Source organism: Mesocricetus auratus, unplaced genomic scaffold (genome assembly GCF_017639785.1).
Source record: "Mesocricetus auratus isolate SY011 unplaced genomic scaffold, BCM_Maur_2.0 Super-Scaffold_100045, whole genome shotgun sequence".
Taxonomy (NCBI): Eukaryota; Metazoa; Chordata; class Mammalia; order Rodentia; family Cricetidae; genus Mesocricetus; species Mesocricetus auratus.
This window is the reverse complement of record NW_024429222.1, coordinates 5,658,035-5,681,163: the sequence shown is the minus strand read 5'-3', so window position 1 is coordinate 5,681,163 and position 23,129 is coordinate 5,658,035. Positions and strand designations below refer to the sequence as shown.

The 23,129-nt window shown below is 45.8% G+C and overlaps 1 long non-coding RNA gene across 3 annotated transcripts in view; it reads left to right on the top strand.

Annotated features, from left to right (window-relative positions):
* Nucleotides 1-421: 421 nt before the first annotated feature.
* LOC110342637 overlaps nt 422-23,129 on the top strand; it is a 37,910-nt gene continuing 15,202 nt past the window's right edge. Inside the window, exons 1-5 of one of the 3 annotated variants that reach the window (XR_005873066.1) lie at nt 422-573; nt 4,545-5,204; nt 6,338-6,445; nt 6,874-7,025; nt 17,035-17,472. This is a non-coding gene — a long non-coding RNA (uncharacterized LOC110342637). Of the gene's footprint in view, nt 574-2,379; nt 2,458-4,544; nt 5,205-6,337; nt 6,446-6,873; nt 7,026-17,034; nt 17,473-23,129 lie in introns of those variants that run through there. The other 2 variants (XR_002384765.2, XR_005873067.1) reach the window with 2 other exon arrangements.

The window sequence follows — 23,129 nt, the reverse complement described above, 5'->3', positions numbered from 1 at the left end:
TATAGAGGTCACTGTCCTTTTTGATGGCAGAAACCAGCAAAGAGGGACTGTTTGGATTCTTGCACCATTCTCCATCCTGGTCACTATGGGTAAGTGATAGGCCCTCAACCCAATGGGCCAATGAGAAGCCTTTCCTGGGAACTGTCCAGCTCCTCTTGAAGGGAAGACAACACTTGTGCTCACATCCCTCTCGGGTGGATAGTGTGAAGGTTCAGTCATGTCCCCTCCATGTGCCACAACCCCCCCTTCAGCTGGAGAGACTCAAGTCACCATCCACACAAAATCATAAGTAAGCACGACATCCCGGGAAACACTACAGGAGACTGCAGGCCATACTTCACAGATTTGGATACCTGTTGGGTCAGCTCTGTCCTCATGCTTCAAAACAACAGAAGGTTCTTATCAGCACAAGGTAATTCCACTGGAAGAGAGGGTGTGGCACATGTGGGCACCTCTTTGGAACACCTCTTTGGAACATTCTGCCTTTGTCTGGATGACATCTTCCTGACTCAACCTTAGAATTTTATTTAACACAAGGCTCCATGCTTCTTGAGCTTAGATCAGCATTGTCAGGTAAGCTGAGACCTGTTGTCAGCCCCTGATCTGGGTTCCTGGATGGATTGTGTTTGGGTCACAGGATTGGGATCAAAGTCCTATGTAATCAAGGAGAAGGATGATGATGTAATGGCATGTTGCTATGGAAGGGACAAATAGTGTGACAAAAACAAGAACTTATGACTCAGGAGAAGGCATTGGGCTGGGCTGTTACTGTCTTTGCTGTCATTAAAAGCAGAGACAAGGGTTAGTGAAGATCACCCTGATTAATTCTCCCCAGGCATCTCAGCCTGTGAGGCTAAAACAGAAAGCCTGAATAGCCAGTGAAGGACCCAGCGTCTTTGATACTTTTTGCTCCATGGAATTTAGGAAATTGAGAAAATAATAACAACCCGGTGTCCAGGGAAAAAGGACCAAACAAAAATAAAAATAAAAAAACCCTCACACACTAAGACTGAGTGCAAATCCGTTGCAGACGAGAGCACTGACATTAGGGTACTTATGGAGAAATGGGCAACCGTTTGCGAAAACTCGACTCCATCTGCAGCTGAGGCCAGGTCCGGCTAGCCTGGAGACACCTGCAGTTTCCCCAAAGCTGCTCCAGAAACCCACACAGCTGCTTGGGGCCTTGATCACTCATGGTCTTGTCAGTGGTTTCAAAGCCAGGATAGAGCTGGTTTCCTGATTTACTGTGGCTCCCAGGTCACTCAGAACTCTTCCCAAGGCTCCTCCCCCTTATCTTGCAGTGTTTGTACGCCTGCTCAGTTGTGGCTGCCTGAGTCAGACCTGAATGCTTCATCCAAGCCAGGCCAAGCAGTTTATTTTCCCACATTCAGGATTAAATCATTGCATCTGTGGCAGCTATCCTTAGACCCAGCCAGTCATTTAGATGGGAGGATTAAGAGTTCAAGACCAAGGCAGGGCAGAGAGATTCTTCAGGAGAAAAGGTATGGTGGGTGGGTGCGCACACGGGCCATGCTTATCAACACGAAGCCCTTTAGTTTCAGCTAGCTTAATTTGTCTCTTGGTCTCTGCAAGTAAACTTGTCCTGATCCAAAGTACTCCTCCGCATCTGGAATAGGCACCTCTGAGGTTCACCAGCCCATTTAGGCAGCAGGAGTGATAGGGTTCCATAGCACACAGCTAAAGCCTTTTAAAATGCCTCGTTTGCTTTCCTCCCTGAGAAATTCCCTTTCTGTGCTTCCGATTATCTTTGTTTAGTGCCTTAGAGTTGGCAATTCCGTTTTCAACACAGAGAGGTTAGAAGTTTGGTCTTAGCAATTGACATTAGCAGGCTAGAATTTAATATGCTAATTTGCAGTTAATTTTAGGGTACTTCTTAATGGTAAGTGATCTCTGACTTTGCCATTCTAACCCAGAGAACCCATGAAAGATATTAAAATGTTTAAAGCCACCTGGTGATGTGATTCATGGTAGCGGGTAATTGGAAGAGAACCCATGCCAGCTAGTCAACAGAGGGACACTGATGTAGAGATCCACTTTGGAAAATGCTGGAAAAGTGCTAAGGATGAAGAGAGCATGGCAATGCAGCCTTGAACCAGCAACTGGGGGGATAAAAGAGGAAGAAGGGAGAGGGAGGAGAGAAGAGAAAGAAATAGTAGGGGAGAGGGAGACTGACACAGAGAAAGAGAGCAAGAATACAAAAAAAAAGAGAAGTTCAAGAACCAGGGCCACCCGGCAGGGTATGGAGCCATGGTGGCGAGCCAGAAGCCGGAGGCAGGGCAGCTACCGTAGAAGGTAGGAGCCAAGGGAGAGAAGCGTGCACATGCACAAATGCCTTAGCTTCTCCTTTCTCTCACTGCCCAGCCTCCCACTGGCCATCCCAAGACTCTTTTCCAGAGCCTGCTGCTATGGAGTGTGGGCACCATCTCTTGCAGAGAGGTCAGTACTTTGAGACCCAGATAGCAGGGCAAGGGAAGGAGGTGAATCTGAGAGCAAGAGGGCTAAGTGGCCAGTATGGAGTCAGGCGGCAGACGGGAAGCACAGGATGACCACGGCACTGCTTCGATGGCTTAGCTCACAATAGAGCACAGGGAGGAAATGTGAACTTTCCCAGAGGTACCTGATGTCCCTGGTGGCAAGTGACTCGCTTTTCTGAAATATCCAGGGTAAAGGCTGCAGAGAGATAGATGGAGATGGGTTGACTCTGCTATCAGGTAGCTCTCACCCCTGCTCCCCTGCACCCATCATTACTCACTAGGAGACACCTTTTAGGGAAAGGCATTGGGCTGCTGCTGTGGCTGCTGGTTCCAGGTTCGCATCCATTGGCTGAGCAATCCCAGAGAAACCCAGCATCATTTTCTCGGGAGTTCTGAGTGAAGTTCAAAGTTGTCATTCATTGTCCTGTCTTGGCTGAAGTGTCCACCGTTAAGGACCAGGGGGGGAAAGTGGAATGCTCTAGCTCCTCAGGACTGGTTGCATGTGTGCCTCGATGGAGCCAAGTCACAAAGTGGGGGTAGAAGAGGGACGCTAATTGGAACCGAAACGCAGTTTGTCTAGAGAGAAATAGAGTTCTTTTCTCAAAAGGGGAGGTGCTAGGCAGGTAAAATGCTAAGTGTGCTTTCTATTCCCCTGCACACTTTTGTTCCAAGACTTGTCCCCATCTCCCTGTGCTCACAACCAGCCACACTGATTCCAGTGGTCCACCTACTGTCTTATTCATCCCTACATCCAGCAAAGTCCAGCTTTCTGGTGTCAACCTAGTAAGCGCCAGGGAGATGTTTGTGGAGTGGAACTAGATGTGAACAGTCACACTAAACATTTATTTCAAGGGTACAGCTGGCATTTCCCATGACTGAGACTGCTGCTGCATTTCTCTACTTTCCCTGTGGCGAGCAGAGGGGCTGTTAGCAGCAGCACTGCTCCAAATGCAGCCCGCTCACACTCCTGTATCTTTTCCCCTGCTGCCTGATCTCTTGGGGACCCTAGCCAAACCAGCTGAGAGCTCATATCCATTTGCTACAAATGAGAAAGCTGGCATTTCCCTTCCGCTGGCCCGAGGCACCGTCTTACCAATTTGAATTGCACATTAGCACCATTTCCTCCCTTAGATGGCTGAGGACAGCGACTCTTCAGTTAGTTCTCATCTTTTGGGTTTACAAGAGAAAACAGATCTGAGAGCCCTGTGTTGGAATTTGAGACCCTTCCGGAAAGTACCTTTAACATCATACTGCAAAATCCAGGGTTTTCAATTACTCCACACAAATTAACTTCAGGCTCCGTTGTCTCTGCACAGGCCACAGCAGCAGCCTGGGCTACTTCAGTCATTGGCCTCTAAACCAGCCTCCTACCAGGCAGGGCCATTATGGAGCCTGTTTATAACGGTGCCATTAAAAATGAAGAGCTGTCAAGAATCCCTTATAACGATGTTGGAAACTGTGTCCGCAAAGATTTTTTAATGACTGGATGGTTTTTAAAAAGGCAGTGGAACACTTTTAATGAACTATAATGTAATAAATCAATCATACTCCCCTGCCTTGACTTCAGTGTCTTCATGTTTATTGCAGCTTATAGAAAACCATGGCTAATCCTTTCACACTCCCACCCCCACGTCCCTGCAGAGTTCAAGGAGACATGTAGGTACAGAGAATTTATATTTTAAGAGATGCCTATTTGCTTTCAGTGTTATTTACCAAACACAGTCTTTACAGTATCTATCGGAACACGGACTGTTGCCAATTTTATTTTCGGTTTGTTCCTTCAAGACGCCAGTATTAGGATTTTCTGGTCACAGTCAAGTAAGCCTAGCTCTACCGACTTAAGAAGGGGAAATTTACCGGCAGGATCTCAGAAGTTTGCAGAATTGAAGAGTGTTTGGATTTGTGCTAAAATGGGCAGGAACCAGGATGGCTGTGGAGGGCTAGAATGTAGGAATTTAGCAAGTGTCCTGTAGCAGAGCAGTGGGCAGAATGCTGTTGTCGCCTTCCTCTGATTCCTCTGATCCCTTTTCTTGTGTTTTTCTCCCCCAGGACAGACAGCCTGCTTGCTCCAGCCCACATCACGTGCTTACTCCCTGGGAGCGATGGGAGGAGGAGGGGAAGAGGCCAATGAAACAGGGTCTGTGCTTCTCATGTTGGGAAGAGAGCATATGATTTGCTCTCCAACATAGATGACACATAATGGGAGAGGTAATTTCCCAAAAGGAAGTCACTGAGCTGTTCAAAAGTGATCTTAATTAAGGGACTGTCAGCTGTAGTAACAGATAATCTGCCCAGTTCTCCTTATTGGCTTAACATGGGGAACATTTATTTCTCACTTACATAATAGTCCACTTTGGTTGGCTCTAATTAAGAGGTTCATTTTCAAGGACTCTGGAATTCAAGTTCTTTCCATTAAAGCTCTATGTGTTAACACAGAACTTGCCATACCCATTCTGTGGGTCTCACATCCCTAGGAGGTGTGTAATGTTTCCCTTGGCCTTTTTAGATGGATGAATGTATTTCTGCTCACATTCCATTGGCTGGAACTCAGTCCCAGGGACTTGTCGAGGAGACTGGGAACTATAACCTCCAACAGGACGATTGTTTCTCACTAACACTACAAGCCATGGAAGGAAGCATGAACCTTTGGAGATCAGTCTAGCTCTTCACTACAAAGGAGAGAAAGCTGGCAATTGACAGATCCCACCGGTAAAGCTCTGCTGTGGCTTTGTAAGGTGATGTAATGGTCTATTTGACTACAGATGTTTCCAGCGGAAAAATTTCCTAGTGGATGACTCCTCAATAATTCATTTCTGACCCAAAGTTATTGTCAAGGCTGGAAAATCATGACTGGCCCAAATTTCCACCTGGAAAATTTGTAGGTTAGAGAGGACATCAGCTGGTGTTTAGCTATCCTAGTGTCTAAGAAAATGCACTTTACATGACACATCAAAATAAGAAGTTCCACACCGGCAGTGGTACCCAAGCAGATCTCCACTCTGTTGTTAAGCCTGCTTGCATTTGAAGCACTTTAAACCTTCTCTTACCCCATCTCTATGAGCCCCCCCCTTGAGTCAGCTCCCCAGTTCAGCTCAGACTTACCTAACAAGTTCATTCCCCACCCTCAGAGATGAAAGTTCCCAGCAACACCCCAAGCATTTTAAAGCAAAGATTTTAGTTGTTATGCAAACATAGTTTCATTTTCACAAAAGAGCATTTCACAAAAGAAACATAAATGCATATTTCAAAATGTCATTTAAGAAATGGGAAACAAAACAAAACAATAAAAGCATCCTGAACCTGCCAGGGTAATGCCAAGTTGCCTAAAGAGTGATTTTTTTCCAATGCCATCAAGGTAAGTGAAATACAATGGCCTCTGACCAAGAACATTATGACATTTTAAAAGCTGGATGGTGTGTGTGTGTGTGTGTGTGTATGTGTATGTTCTAACACAGGGATATGTAGAATATATAACATCTAAAGCATGTTATATAACATATGTATAATATTTAAAAGGTATCATTTGAACCAATGCATAGTGTTGGGGGATATTTTTGTCAAGATGGAATGCTAGAAACGGAGCAAACACAAGTTTGTTGCTTCCGTTCCTTGCTTCAGTGCTGTGAATCGTCAGTGTTTCATCCACATTGAGCACATTAACACAAACCAATAAGCTTGAGCTATAATTCTGATGGCTGCCCCATCATTTCAGCGAGGGGTGAACGAGGCCTGTGAGCCTGGGGCTGCTAGAAACGGAATAGCCAGTACACCTGACTCTGGGTAGAGCTGGGTTCTAGTCTTAGCTTTGCCTCCGTTGCAAGCACAGGTGTTTGCTTTTCCAGGACTCAATTTCCCTACTATAAAAACGAAGAGGCTAGAGGAGATGATGTTGACAGCTCCTTCCAGCTTTGAAATTCTCTTTGATTCTGAGCCTACAGTAAACTGGAAGGGTGAGTGTATTTCCCTTCTGATTTGAGTTTCAATCTGCCACATACATAAACCTTATTCTCTGGCCCCTCATTTCTTGTGGCTCCTGATTGCCATATCAATTTTCCATGCTCTAAACCTCCATTGACACCACCACGGGCACAGCCTCATTCATCCTGTTGGGTTTGTTGGATCCTGTCTACATAAGGGAACCGCATTCCTCCAGCATGAGCTGCCCTAGTCTCACACAGAGAGCAGCTGAGCCCACAGAGCTGCAGCATGCCACAGGCTCTGCCGCATTGGTAATTTCAGCCTGCCACTCAGCAGAGAAGGAAGTAGAGGTACCACCACCAAACCACCACACCACACCACCACCATCACAGCCCCCCCCCACAGTCACCATCACCACACCACCTCCATCACCACATCTCCTAACTAGGACACCCTTCAGCTCTCTTGACCAGGAAAAGCCATTTCAGCCTGAGTTCCATTGCCTTGATCCCATCTCCATCCCTAACCAAACTGGATCTGTGGATAGCACAAACCAGAAGTGTGGAGCAATAAATCCAAACTCCACTGGCTGAGAAGAGACAGGAAAACACTGTAAGTGCCCCATCTTTCCTTCTTCACACGGAGTTCTCTAGATCCCTGGAGATAGCCCACATGACCAAACGAATGGCTGGGTTTCTCGTGGCCAGCTCAGTGGATGTCTCCTTCCCTTTGTTTTTCCATTTTCCCTCCTCTCAGCTCAATTTCATCTTTTTTTTCTCCCTCCTGAAGCCCAATGTTGCAAACCCCAGGTGAGCCCTGAGCCATGTGTTCTATGGGATAGCCAACAGCATTCAACCAGGTTCCACTAATACTAGATAGTGTCCATGGCCTTTAGTGAGTGTAGCTTTCTGAGACAGTGCCATGCTCCGTAGCTCACACTGGCCCAGAACCCACAATCTTCCTGCGTTAGTACCCCAAGTGTGGGAATTACATGTTTGTGCCGCCACACCTAGCTGGGAAATTCCATACCCACAGAAAACCGTTGAACCTGAGTGTGACACTTGAGGCGGGCGCGGCTGCCTCCATGTCAGTCCATTCTCCGCTCCTCAGCCGCTCATGTAGAAAGTTCCTGTTTGAAGAATCTTTGTATTAACTAAATTACCACTGCTTTTTATAAGGTTCCCTCATCAAATGGATGCCAGCTCTCCAGCAAAGGCAGTATTGGAATTCATGAGCGTTGAGCAATCACTGTTTCATTTCCAGTGTTTGTTTTGTGTTCGGCCTCTCTTTGCGGTGACACACATTTCCCAGGACCAAAGTAACATACATCTTTCCTTTAAACAAATTTAACTATAAAAATAAGTCAATTAAAATTTAATAAGGGACCTTACATAACCACAGAACACTTAATTAACCTTGATGTGATACTGTTAACGGGAGTTTAGAGTGGATTTATGTGAGGTTCTAACACACGGTAGATAAAGGATGTGTGGAAATTCTCCATACTATCTTCAAAACTCTTCTGGAAGTTCAAGAGTATCTCCGATAAAGCATTTTTAAAAACACAATGACTGGGTGGGGCATGCCTTTATTCCCAGCACTTGGGAGGTCGAAGCGAAGCCAGCCTGATCTATATAGTGAGTTCTAGACCAGCCAGAGGTACTTGGTGAAGCCTGCCTCAACAACAATAACAGCAACAACACATAAAGAAAACAAGCGAGATGAAAACACGGTAACTCGGCTGGTGAGAGGACTCAGCAGGGAAAGGCCTCAGATGAAAAGCCTAGCAGCCTGAATTTAGTTCATGGAATCCACACAGTAGAAGGCGAGAACCAGCTCCCTCCAGGTATGGTCTTGGTCCCCGTGGGCTAGTATTGTGGTGCACACACAATATAAATTCAGCAAAATCACAACGAGTCAAGCTGGACCTATTATTTCTATGAGAGTTACTTAAAAATGTTAGTTTATAAAGAGCAAGGCATGGTAGCATGTACCTGAAATCCCAGCACTCCAGAGGTTGAGGCAGGATTGAGGCCAATGTGGGCTACTGGGATCCTGAGATCCTATTTCAGAAATTAAATGACAACAATACTAAGCAAGTAACACAGGACATTGCGGAAATGTGAACATTGCACATGGATGCAGGGATTTGGCCCATCCCAGAAAGGCAGACTGTATGTAATCTGGTGAAATTTGGCAATCTGTCTTAGAGCAAAGACTGTACGTAGTGCCTCCAACTCAGTTCTCAAATCCTCATACTCTTTGGCAGCCTGTGCCTGACTTCCCTACATGACCTCATTTATCCTCAGGGTTTTGTCTGGCAGCAGACTTTTGCCAAAGCATTTTGCATAGCACAGAAAGAGATTCCCAAGGCAGGTGGCAGTGGCGCACACTTTAATCCCAGCACTTGGGAGGCAGAGGCAGGTGGATCTCTGTGAGTTCGAGACCAGTGCGGTCTACAAGACCTAGTAAGACAGCCTCCAAAGCCACAGAGAAACCCTGTCTCGAGACACCCCCTCCCCAAAAGGAAGAGATTCCCATTTGCTGCTGTTCAAAATTGTGGGTCCTGAAAGAGATAAATACTATGAACGCCTAAGAACAAGTGAGCCTGTCAACTCCCAGTCCCTATAACTTCTTCACTGGAAGTTTCTCTAAGCCTGGTCTGGTTGCTGTTGTGGCCTCAGTCATGCCATCTCTCAATCCGAACTCCAAGGCCTTCTGAAGCCCATCCCGATCACCACTTCAGCTCCTCATCTCCAGCCGCTCACCCCAAAGGGATGGCATTTATGCCTCCAGGAGCTCCAGTGCTCCCACACTGGTTTAAGACGGTAACTGGTGGCCCTGGGCTCCTTTATGACCGAGAAGGGCATCTCCAGGCTCTCCTTCTTTGCTGCTTGCTTTCCCTGAACTCATCCTATCCATACATTTCTGCCATTTCCGCAGAATTCTTCCCTCCTCCTCTTGTGGCTCTAGTCTTCCCTGGCAGCTCACCGTTTCTCCATTTTCTTTGTCTTATATCCTTCCTTTATTCTACACTTGTGTTTGCTTCTCTCAGTTTCTGGGATTTTTTTAAAAATTTCAGGTTGTTCACTGTATTTAAACATTGATGTTTAAAACGCATCTTCTGTAGTTCATGGAGAGAGATTTCTCCATGTCTAGAAAACGCAATTGCAGAGAACTCCTCCTAAGACCCTTTTTCCTGGCACTCACAGCTTCAACCACAGGTTGAGTTCCTCTTTGTGATTTTGGGTTTGCTTATGGGACAAAGAGCCTAGGAATAAAGGACTTTTGCCCTCCCATCCTCCGAGGGCAACACCCTATGCCAGTGCCAGGATTGTTTGTAGAGGGAGGACCAAGCAGTCTCAGGACCATAATTGGCCCTTGCCAGACTCCAGGCTCAGAAGACTTGCACAGAAGGAATCAGTGGTGGATCTGTAGCTGGGATGATGTGTCATGTCCCCCACCCCCAGACTCATTCATGGGAGAGCCTTGAGATAAGGAATACCCAAGTGCAAGACCCCCAACTCCTTCTTTAAAAAAGAAAGGAAAAAAACAGAGACAAACCAAAGAGGAGTAAAAGAAAGAAGGGAGAGGAGGGTGGAGTCAGGGAGGAGAGCAGAGGACTCCACAGAATGGCTTCAGTCTTGTTCTGTGTATGAGGGGTGAGTCTAGCCTCACCTTGTGACCTCATGGAATTCTTCCCATTGCTTCTAATGCCCCAAGGAGCAGAACCCACACCAGAGTCCACTCTACATCCAAGACAAAGTGACCTTGGCTGCTTTTGCTGAGGCCTCTGTGGAAGTGGGGACAACTTTGACCTCCAGGATTTGAAAGACTAAGTTTTAATTTTGCCCTGGAAGTGAGGGCCATCCTTGCCCACATTCACATACCCAGGAGGTTAGAAAGAATGGAGCCCCTTTTTATATATTCTTTCAGGGCAACCTCAGCCCTACTGTTTCCTGGAAGCCATCTTTTTTTTTTCCTTTTTTAGAAAATTTAAATTAGAAACAAGATTGTTTTACATGTCAATCCTAGTTTCCTCTTCCTCCCCTGCCCCACTGACTCCCTATCCCATCCCCCTTTTGCTCCCCAGGGAGGGTGAAGCCTTCCATGGGGGATCTTCAAAGTCCGTCATATCATTTGGAACAGGACCTAGCACCCACCCATCCACCCCCAGTGTGTCTAGGCTGAGAGAGTATCCCGATACGGGGAATGGGCTTCCAAAATCTATTCGTGTATTAGGGATAAATACTGATCCACTACTAGAGGTCCCATAGATTACCCAGGCCTCCTAACTGACACCCACATTCAAGGGGTCTGAGTTGGTCCTATGCTGATTTCCCAGCTATCTGTCCTGGGCCCATGAGCTCCCCCTTGTTCAGGTCAGCTGTTTCTGTGGGTTTCTCCAGCCTGGTCTTGACCCCTTTGCTCCTCACTCCTCCCTCTCTGCAACTGGATTGCAGGAGTTCAGCTCAGTGTTTAGCTGTGGGTGTCTGCTTCTGCTTCCATCAGTTACTGAATGAAGGCTCTAGGATGGCATATAAGGTAGTCATCAATCTCATTATCAGCAAAGGCATTTAAGGTAGCCTCTCCACTATTGCTTGGATTGCTAGTTAGTATCATCCTTATAGATCTCTGGACATTTCCCTAGTGCCAGATTTCCCTTTAAACCTATAATGGCTCCCTCTATTATGGATCTCTTTTCTTGCTCTATTCTTCCCCCATCTCAATCTTCCTGCTCCCTCATGTCCTCCTCTCCCCTTCTCTTTCTCTTAACTTCCTCTCCCCTCCCCCCATGCTCCTAATTTGCTCAGGAGATTTTTGTCCCTTTCCCCTTCTTCGGGGGACCATGTATGCTTCTCTTAGGGTTCTCCTTGTTTCCTAGCTTCTGATGGGGTAGATTGTTAGGCTGGTAAATCCTATGCTCTAAGTCCAAAATCCATATATGAGTGAGTACATACTATGTTTGTCTTTTTGTGACTGGGTTACCCCACTCTAGTTCCATCCATTTGCCCGAGAATTTCAAGATTCCATTGTGTTTTTCTGCTGAGTAGTACTCTATTGTGCAAATGTACCACATTTTCTTTATCCACTCTTCAGTTGAGAGGCATCTTGGTTGCTTCCAGATTCTGGCTATTACATATAATGCTGCTACAAACATAGTGAAACAGACATCCTTGTTGTGTGAATGTGCATCTTTTGGGTATATGTCTAACAGTGGAATTGCTTGTGGTAGACTGATTCCCATTTTTCTGAGGAACTGCCATATTGATTTCCAAAGTGGCTGTATGAGTTGGGACTCCCACCAAAAGTGGAGGAGTGTTCCCCTTTCTCCACATCCTCTCCAGCATAAACTGTGTTGGTGTTGTTGATTTTAGGCATTCTGACAGGACTAAGATAGTATCTCAGAGTTGTTTTTATTTGCATTTCCCTGATGGCTAAGGATGTTGAACATTTTCTTAAGTGTCTGACAGCCATTTTAGATTCCCCTGCTGAGAATTCTCTATTCAGTTCTGTACCTCACTTTTTGGTGTTTTGGTACCTAGCTTCTTGTGTTCTTTGTATATTTGGGAGATAAGCCCTCTGTCAGATGCGGGGCTGGTGAACATCTTTTCCCACTCAGTGGGCTACCCTGGAAGCCATCTAGTGGTATTCTTTCCACACTGTTTTCTCTCCTCAGGAAGAGAGATTTGACCTCCACATACATCCCCTGCCTTCCTGGAAGGAATGTTGGTTTTTCTGTCAGCATTGCCTCCGAAACATGAATGCCTTTCAGGGATACATATTGTCAGTGCTCCAGAATGAGTGTTTCTTACTAAGGAGGACTATTTGGGGAGAGAAAAGGAAGAAGCAGAAGAGTGTGTGGGGGCATGCAGAAGGCTATGTGTGCACTGGCTGGTTTCATGTCAACGTGCTATCAGGTAAGAATCGTTTTGGAAGAGGGAACCTCAATTGGCTTGATAGCAAAGACTAAAGGTGGGAGATATTTGTGTTTTTCTGCAGTCATCAGGCTTTCTCAGTATAGTGTCTCCAGCATTTCCTAGTAGGGTGCTGGGCACATGCCAGGGCTCCAAAGACCTTAGACTCAGCAGGAACCTTATGTGTGGGTTTTGATTCCTCAGGGAAGGATATGAAAGAAACTCAGCATAGAAGGGCCTTAGGAAAGGCAGATCAGCTTCTCTGAGTGTGGGTGTGGGGATGTGGGTCACCATCACATGCACTTGAGGAAGATGGGGACAGGCTCTCCCCTCCTTGATTTCTCTGGGTGAGAGACACACTATTCACCAGGATGGTTCATTATGAGCAAACCCGTGCTGTTTGCTGAGGCATGGTCTGAATTCCCTGAGGGTGGTCGTGAGCGCTAGGTCTTAAGGCAGACCACATGGCCCTGCAGTCCTGCAGGGCTCTTGCAGATCTGGACTCGAGGTTCTAGGGGCAGGTTAGTTGTGGGGTCAGGGCTGGTTGATGAGTCACTGTGGTGAGGTTGATCACTGTCTTCGTTTTTAAAAGAAAGGGAAAATTTGGTTTCAGTCCTGAATGTGCTGGGTAAGAAGCCCAGAGGTCACTTTCTCTTTCTTTGGAGCACTCTCTCACTCTCTTAAATAAAGAGAAAGGCTATATTTTTCCATGGATTAAGTCCAACACAGAGAAAACTGCCAGTGTGAAAACAATAGAATTTATCTCCACTGATATAGCTTGACACAGGGACAAGTGCCTGAATTGTTGCCATAGCAATAAATGTGTCGGACTTATGCATGCGTTTTCTGCTATAGGATTTTGATTAATGGCATTGACTGGGGAGAAGGTGTGAAGGGGAGAGGCGAGCAGAAGGCTGGATGAGAGAGAGCTGGCTGCCCAGAGCTTGCTGTGGCCTGAGATGGAGGGTGTCGAGTGTGGTTGACTAGAAACGGGTTAAGCCCAGCTAGGATCTTTTTCCAGCGGCGGCAGCATCTGCATGCTGGCAACAAGGCCTTCAGCAAGATCCCGAGGAGGCCAGAGCTTGGCTGGGACCACGCCCCGCGAAAGCTCGCATTCATGGGCTTCTTTCTAAGCACAGACACAGGTCTAAGGATTCTATGCGCCTCTCTCCATTTAATGCTTAGGCAGAGATGGCGACTCCCACTCTTCTGAAGAGGGAACAGAGGCACAGAGAAGGTAATTAATTTGCAGACTATCCCCCAGCGAGTGGGTGAGGGGAGCAGCACTCAGAACCAGGGTGTCTGGTCCTAGAAACTGTACTGATCTACTGGTTCTGGCTAGTTTATGTCAATTTGACCCAAGCTAGAGTCATCTAAGAGGAGGGAACCTCAGTCAAGAACTTTGCCTCCATGAGATCTGGCTGTGTAGCATTTTCTTAACTAGTGATTGATGGGTGTGGGCAGCCCATTATCTGGTGGTCCTGGGTTCTACAAGAAAGCAGGCCGAGCAAGCCATGATGAGATCCAGTAAGCAGCACCCCTCCGTTGCCTCTACATCAGCTCCTGCCTCCAGGTTCCAGTCCTGCTTGAGATCCTGCCCTGAGTCCCTTCAGTGATGGACTATGATGTGGAAGCATGAGCCAAATAAACCCTTTCCTCCCGGACTTGCTTTGGCCACGGTGTTTCTTTACAGCAATATTAACTCTAGCTAGGACAGCACTGCACTGTGTTGGCTCTGTGAACATGTCCCGACCTCCTAACCTTGCCCATTGAGGCAGCAATGAGTTCTGTCAGTGCTGCGGGTAGGAGAGGAATGGGGTAGTGAAAAACAACCGGAAGCTCATGGCACTGTCTTTCAGGAGAGGCACAAACCTGGCAGTGTATGCTAGTCCAGCATGTGTGCCAGGAGGAGGCAGTGTGTGCTAGCCCTGTGTGTACCAGGAGAAGACAGTGTGTGCTAGCCCTGCGTGTGTGCGAGGAGGCAGAAAGGAGAGACTGCTGGCAGTCAGGCCTAGGAGCTGGGAAGTACTGGCTAGAGGTTCATTGTTCTTGGTATGACCCTGGGGGCTCACTTAACCTCTCTAGACCCCCATTTCCTTATGCAGGAAGGTATACAACACCAGAACCCCCTTTCCCTGAGGTTGGGAGTGTTGAGTATGCAGTCACCACTAAGCAGGACAAGCACACACTGAGTCCTCAAATTGAGGTTGGTTCGTCATCCGTGGTGATGCACACGTTAATCCCAGAACCTGGGAGGCAGAGTGAGTTCCAGGACAGCCAGGGCTATGCAGAGAAACCCTGTGTCGAAAAAAACAAACACAAACAAACAAAACAAAAAACCCCTCCAAAGATGGGTTTAGTTCCCACCTCTCCCCTGCCCCATAGTACTGGGCTTGACACGTGAGTCAACAGCTCTACTGCTGACCTGCACCCCAGCCCAAGCTAATTTTCAATACACTGGTGTTTGTTTGTCGGGTGTTCAGAAAACCCTTCCAGTTCCCGCTCCTGCTCCTTCTAGTCTCCCCTCTGTGACTTCTTCCTTCTTGTCAGCTGACCTCTCGGATATCCGCCCCCCCCATCGCTTTTCTCTCTTTTCATTTTCCAACTCTGCATTCTCTTTTGAGATGAAGTTGCATTTGTCATTTCTCTTCTTCACTTACTTGGTAGTTTTCCTCATTGTGCATTCTACTGCTCACTCCCCTGAAATGACACCTAATTTTAGTTTATTTCTTTATGACTAGCCCGATTTCTTAGATCCAATGCTGTAATATTTTTTAAACTACCACACAGAATTTTTTCAACTTGTGTATTTTTTTTCCATTTTTAGCAGGAGAAAGGCTGGTTTTCTATTGCATCCCTGTCTTCTGGATGACGTGGTCACTGATCTGAATTCAGTCACTCACTCAGTTCCTCACTTGTCCCTCTGTCCGTCGCTGCTATTCTTCATTTTCTGAGTGTCTAGTACCATCATTGATGGTTCCAGATGGCCATGGGTCATCCAAAGGAAAACATATCTAAGTGACAGAGGTCATAGGAGTTTCACCAAGTGATTGTCACATTGACCTCTTTGCCAAGGCAACGTTTGAGCAGGGCCCTAAAGACAGCCTGGAGTGGGAGATGGGTTAGGGAAGGTTGTGGGAGATGGCAGGGGCGCCTTCTCAGCCGAAAACAGCCGGTGCAAAGGCCCTGCTCAATTTGCAGCAGTAAATCTGTTACTGTGGAAGACAGCTTGAGTGTGGAACACCAGAAAGATGAGTGTCATCTGGGAACATCTTTCATCTCAGGACCGGATTTTGTTACAGTTTGATCTAATTCCTAGAAAGAACGTCGTGTCTTGGGAGGGTAACTGGATTATCCATGATGGGCTCCTGTTTGCATTGCAACAGAAATCCTTTGAGTTTGGGCATGTGGAGGCCCCTGTTGTGGTTTGGGGATGCTAGTCTATGCCAGTGGCATGATGTAGCTGTCTTACTGGAGCTGGCTTCAGGACACCAACCATGGCAAAGACAAAGCATGGAATCCAGTCCTTAGTAGCCTAGACAGGACCCAATGTCCTCCATGTTCCTGACAGTTGAGTTACAATGGCACCCAAGTGAAACCTCTGACAGTCCTTGGTGATGATTCCTGATAATGTCCATATATATATATATATCATATATGTTAGATTGAGCTACTACAGGCAAGCTTTTTACCTAAAAATGGCAATTTGAAATAGCTCAGTGCAGTACTTTGAATTAAAAAAAAATGCAGTGCAGTACACCTTTGCTTTGGATATATATATGTATACATATGTGTGTGTGTGTGTGTGTGTGTGTGTGTGTGTGTATTTGGTTTTTTGAGACTGGGTTTCTCTGTATTGTTTTGGAGGCTGGCCTGGAACTCGCTCTGTAGACCAGGCTGGCCTGGAACTCACAGAGATCTGCCTGCCTCTGCCTCCCCAGTGCTGGGATTAAAGGCGTGCACCACCAACGCCTGACTTGGCGATGTTTTTTGGTTGTCTATCAACATATAAACCCTTGCATACCCTTTTCTTAGAGCAAAACACATTTGCCTTCATTAGAGGGCTGACGCATGTATTGTGGCACATCGTCCAGACCTTGTCTAATGTACTTTCAGCTGCAGGGACCACAAGGCAGCAGAATGTAGGCAGAGGAGTCCTACTAGACACACCAGGAAGCGCAGCACCCTCTCTACTCAGCATAGAAGCTGCTGTACTCATTGCTCCCTGTCCTCCCCAGAAGGCTTATCTTTCCCCAAGCTGTTTTAGACTCACAGTGCCTCCATAAGGGTGATGCACGTACCACCAACCCCTGACATCAGACTTGGTCATGTGACATGCTTAACCCAGTGCAATGAGATCTTTGAAACCCATGGCAGATGATTGAAAAGTCTCCAGTCTTCTCTCTCATATGTGGATCCTAATCTTGAATCTTTAATTCTGTGTGTCTAACTTGGAGTGCCTATTGAAGTCAGGGATTTAGAAAAAGAACCACTGGAGGAAGATGCTTTAAGGGAGAAAGAATGGTAGAGCATTAGTAAAACTGAAATAGAGAGGAGTGTGCTATGGGGAGAGGGAGGTGGGGAAATAAGGGTACCTGGAAAAGGATGGCTTAAGATGCCATATATTTTTTTGTCATAGGACATAGAGGAAGTCAGTCTTCAACTAACCAGGAAACTTGCTTCTGGCTTGCTTAATTTCATAGGGCCAGAAGGGGCTATGAAGGCCGCCAGGAGGAAAAGACATTGATGAACTCACTCGGACTAGAACCTGCCTACTACAAATGTCAACCTACTGGGCAAGGTGCACCCAGTGATGCATGATGATTATGGGATACCAACTTCTTTCAAATCGGATATAAGGCCTGTGACACAGTGGAGATTTTATGTCTGGTGCCTTAAACCTGATCAAAAGCTTGTAACTGGGAGATTACAGGACCAATGGGGGTGAACTCAATGTTGTGCTAAATGGTCACATTGTCAAACTCCACTCTAAGTACTTATGTTTATACCAGTAGATCTGTGTCCCTCCCAATATTAGTCAGAGCGCCTTCTTTATGCAGTGGGGTGATTGATACAAAGACTCATAATTTGTCAAATGCTGAAAATAAGTGACCATGACTGCTGGTTTTTAAATGGAACCTCTGCATCGAGCTGTCCCCCTCCCTGGGGCTCAGAGAACATCAGGGAAAATGTATCAGAAAGAACCCAAGAGCTGGAGGATGGAGAGGCATGAAGAGAAACTGTCTTTTGTATATGACATAGGCATTGCTTCATGAATAAACAGTGCAGTGGTTACCTGTACAAGATGGGTCCATTCAAATCTCCACCATGGATGGTGGAGGGGATCATGAGGCCCCACCTCTAGCCGAGAACTATTGGCAGTTGATGGCTGCCAAGGAAAGGAGAGTAAGCTCTCTGTGGGTGGGGAGCAGCCATTGATAGTTTGCCAATGCTCCAGGTTGCCCACATATGTGCATGGGCGTCACAAATTGTGCTTGGTGGGTTATTAAAGAAAAAGGACATGACTTTGAGAAAGGGATATATTGGTGGGGTCTGAGGAGCTTGGAAAGGGAAAGAGAGGTGCACATCATCAAAACACATTGTATACTTGCTATAAAAAGTCTCTGCTCATTAATAGGGCTGCATTCCCTATGAGATCTAGACCTGAGATTGAGGAGACATGAGAAACAGAAGCACAAGAATCCCAGCTTTGCTGTTGAGATATACAAAATGGGTGAGGAATGAAGTTTCCCAAACTTTATGTAGCTTTATCTAACCAAAGCTGACTGCTATATCTTGTCACCATTGGATACTGTGTTGGAAAATAACTTTCTCAGTTACTTCTTTGGGTGAGCATTACTTAGTGGCAACATTCCACGAAGAGTGTTTTGCCTAAACTAATTGATGTGATAGGGCCTACCTTCTAGAAATAACATGACCTTCAGGAGAATGTGCCCAAATCATAGATATGTTGTGAAAACAAGAACAAAAAGCAAAGAGGTTTAGAGTTCAAATAAACCTAAGAACAGTTAGTTAGATGCAGCTGAGCAGGTTTCTTACCAGCAAGGCTCCAAAGGCCTTTAACACACCAAAGTGCCTTGAACACAGGAAGAGTGTGTCCATTTTCCTGAGAACTCCCTGTTCTCTTCCGTGGTGCTAGGCATTGTATCTAGAGTCTCCAACATGCCAGGCAAGTGTTCTACCACTGAGTAGCATCCTGGACCCCCAGCCAAAACAAAGCAGACTTGAAAAACATTTTATGGGCTCCATGTTTTGGGGAAGCAGCAGAAGTTACCTCTAGATTAGCTTACTTCTGCCTGTTTCTCTTCTACTCCTGCCTCTTCCAGACATCTGCTGTCCCCGCTTTTGCCTGCCTTTCTGTCCTCTGTCCCTCCTGCCTTTTGCTCCACTCCCTGCCAACTCTCCCCTGCCTTTCCATCTTTCTCCTTCCTTATTTATTTATTTTTTTAGAAACCTGTCAGTTTTCTTAGACCGTGTGACCCAAGGGATCGTTCTACTTGATTTTCAACTATTGTCCTAGAATGGGGAAGCCAGAGATGGTGCTGCCGGCCCCTCCCAGGTGTGGTGTTCATCTGAAAGTGATGGGCTTTACCATGGCATCAGTCTCCTTAAGGGGAGATCCTTTGTTCTAGACTCAGACAAAGCAACACAGTCGGCCTTAAAAGAGAGAAAAAAAAGCTGTTTCATTTTATATTGGAAAAATACAATGTGACATCTGGAGAATAAATTGTTCAGTCAGCCAGAAATACGCCTTGTAAAAATTGCTTAGGTTTCTGTAACAAGATTATTTACTGAGAGTGTTCACCTATAATACAGCACACTTTTGAAATGGACCTTTTATGAAACACATCAAGAACTGCAGAATGTATTCGGTGCGTTAATCTACAGATCTGCACACTTTACCACACTCAGAACAGATTTCAAAACTCAGACCATCTAATGAGATAGAAAAAAGTTCTTCATGCTCTGTATCCATTCCAGTCATGTTCTATACTGAGCCCTTGGGATATTTAACATAATGCAGTGTGGGTTCTTAAACCCTCCCTCCCTCCCTCTCTCTCTCTCTCTCTCTCTCTCTCTCTCTCTCTCTCTCTCTCTCTCTCTCTCTCTCATGCTATGGTACACTCTTACAAACGAAATATACGATGGTTCATATGTATGTTCCATTTACAATTCACTAGGCCACTATTTCAACAGCTTACACACAGGGCAGAGACTAGCTATTTTAGATACCAGAACTTTATAAATATTTAAAGACTTTGATGTAATCCAAATGAGAGCTCTCTCAGGTGCTGTCAGCTACACGACTCCTCTTCTGATCATGGGGTGACAGTTTGGATAGCCATCTCCTAGCAATTTGAGGGAGTGCCTCAGTGGGAAGCTGGCAGCTGGGCCTGGGCCTGAGGTGCCTGAAGCAGGTGGATGGTGGAGAAGTGGGTCAGATGGGGGAGGCAGGGAGGAATCCCTTCTCTGCTGGCCTGGACTTTTCTTACCTATGTGGAGCCTAGCCGTGGGCTCCAGCAGCTGGGCAGCTCAGAGTAGGTGGTCACACTAGGCTACCCCAGGAAAGCATCAACTGGTTCAATGGATGGTATGTTCTGGAAGAGATAGAGGCCCCGAGGAGTGACCAGGAGGTCCAGAGTCCATTCGGATTTTATTTTGGCCCAATGATGTTAGTTTCTAGGAGAGTCGAGAAAAAGATAGAAGCCGGTATGGAGTTCCACAAAGAGGGATATGACCCACTTTCAAATTGTCTTCTCAGCACCAAAGGTCAACTTGTTTCTTAGACTCTACTTGTCATTCTCTCAAGGTTGCTATGGAGCCTCACCAGGGATGGAAATGTTCCCCTCGCCTATGTCAGTGACTCGGCCCTGGAAGTTGTCTGCCCTTCTGAGGGTTTCTTTTGATTGGGCCTTAGCATTTTCTGTTCCCATTCTCTGAGTCTCGCTCTCTGGGTATCTTCCACCCTCCTTCAGAAAGCCTCTCAACTCAGCTTCCATTCCTTCCCCTAGACTGATGCCTTCACTCTCCATGGACCAAACCTGGGCACTTTGCCCTCCGTGACGCCTACTCTGAGCCTCTGGCTCATACTGCTATTTCCTTCTTGAGCCACTCATGTAATTTATTGGATTGTGGGACTCACCACTCATAGGCTATGACCTTGACTTGTTTCTTCCCATGTGTGCCCCCACTGGATAGTATTAAGTGGAGGCACAGGGGATAGAAGGAGTGGAGTGCTAAGCATAATCACACTAGGATTCTAATCCCCCCTCCTCCCCCCCCCAGGTGATGGCAACTGTCATTTTGAGCATCTATTTCCCTACGTGACAAATGGACCTGCCACTCACATTGCTTGTCTCCTAAGACAGTTCTTATTATCATTAAATGAAACTATCTCATACACTGAAAATTCTGGAATATCTATAGAGCTTTTTAAAAACACCATTTTCTTGCTTTATATTTATTCTGTGTCTCCCATTGTGGCTATGAAGAAGCTGAGCATATATAGCAGGCAACTAAAAATATGGTTATTAAATATGGGGTCTATCATTCTTCTTACCTGGGAGTGTCCTTCTCGGGTCTCAGCTTCTAGAAGGACTACTATGCAAGTACAGAAATGATAAAGATGCAGCCTTGCCTATTCTTTCCATGAGGACTCAGGAGCTGGGTTTGATCTCCATTACAATTTCCTAAAACCTTTAACTGAAGGATTTGTTATGGAGAATTCTCTGGTACTATTCCAGATGGGGTGTTTTAGTAAGAACCATGAAATGACCCCCCCACCCTATGCATCTTTCTTTGAGGAACAGAGTATACTAATTAATTAGGATCCCTGTTTGATAAGCCAGAGGTCATGGAGTTTCTTCCAATAAAAGTTTCTTGTCACTGCGGAGGAGAAAGTGGGGAACCACCAAGCCCATTTGGTTAGGAGATCAATATTGGCTTGCCTCTCTAGTTTTTGTATTTCTCCACCAAAAAACAAACAAACAAACAAACAAAAACATTTCACTTCTATTCTGAAGAAGGCAATGGTTTCCTGGAGACAGAAATGGCCTCTTTCCTTTGTTTCACTGGTGGCCAGAAAGAATCTGGTCCTTATTCTGGTGCTGAGGCACAGGGCCACTCTGATGCTTGAAAAGCTACCTTTGGACAGAGGATGAGCTGCATTCTATGTCTGGATAGGGCTGCCTATTCAGGCCAAGAGGCAGTTGGGCATGCTGGTGCATGTCTGCAGTGGTAGCACTGAGTTTGTGGGTAGCTTGGGTTGTATGGTAAGATCCCATCTTCAAAGGAAAGACAAAGGGAAAAATGAGAAGCCAACAGTATTCTGAATCTTGTCTTCATTCTTTCCTGGGAGCTTGGAAATCTCCATTTCATTGAATTTCTTGAAATATGGTATAAATTGATCTGGAATGAAAAACAGCATCAAGATTGAAAATCCTGAAGATGTCATGGATCCTGTACCATGACTGAAGTAATTCTGTCTCTTGACCAGTTGTAGATTTCTATAATGGGTTCTACCTGCTGCAAGAAGAACGTTCTTTGATAAGCACTACAGTCATCTGTAGATTTCATGTTTCTGATGAGGAGAATCTGTTTATGTAGATGGATGTTTCTGTACCGCCTGGTCCCATAGCCTTTTAGTCTCAAGTGAACACACAGAGGCTTGTATTAATTGTAAACTGGCTGATGGCTCAGGCTTCTTATTGGTTAGCTCTCTCTTAATTATTAACCCATTTCTATTAATCTATGTATCTCCATGTGGTCTTGGCTTACCAGAGAATGTCCGGATATGCTACCTTCCTGGTAGTATCCTTTTTGGTGACTCACCCTCTCTTTTCTCTTCCCAGAATTTTCCTAGTCTGGTATCCCCACCTATACTTCCTGCCTGCCTGTCCATTGGCTGAAAAAGCTTTATTAATCAACCAATAAGAGAAACATATATTCACAGCATACAGAAGGACATTCCCCCATCATGTTTAGCTTAGGTCAGGTATCTCCTTGGCTTTACAAAGAGTAAAAAAACATGCCTGCCATTGTGGTCCATTCCTTGTGGGCAGAAAGGAAGTTATTGAAACAGATGTGACTGGGCAGATGTCACATACATACACTCATTCTGCCTCTCAAGAAAAGATGCTATTTCCCTTCTCAACCATCTGCAGGTGAATTCTAAATGACTAATTTAGAAAGGGATGGACTATAGACACAAATAAATTTGAGCAAAACATTAACTGATCTATAGATTGCCAACCAACCAACCAACCAACCAGTCAACCAACCAACAAGCAGCTGTATGAGCCTCCATGAACTCAAGCTCTGTCGACACCAAGGTTTCTGTATGTTCTTACTATGCACACAAGTCTGTTTTGCTTGATTTTCATGACCTCACTTTCTGTTATTATTCTGTCTTAGACACATAGATTGGATTCATGGATGTTCTCAGGAGTTCTCTACTGGATAACCCAAAGTTTGATATTGAACATGGATCTGGAAAACCAGGACTTCCGCCTACATCTGTATTCTCAACCATCCCCATTCCTTAACTAGTACTTTATGCCACAGACATCTAGAACTACTTCTAGTCCCTGAAATAGTGTCTGGTGTTTGTGACTCTGTGCTGCTGAACACCTTGTTCTCTTGTTCTAGAGAAAGTCCTTGTGACCACCAGTCCACACTGTGCTCTGCTTGCCTGTGAAAGCCTGACTCATGCATAGCCCTATCCAGGAAGCCTTCCTAGAGGACAACATGTCCTTACGTGCACCCACATGTGTACAAA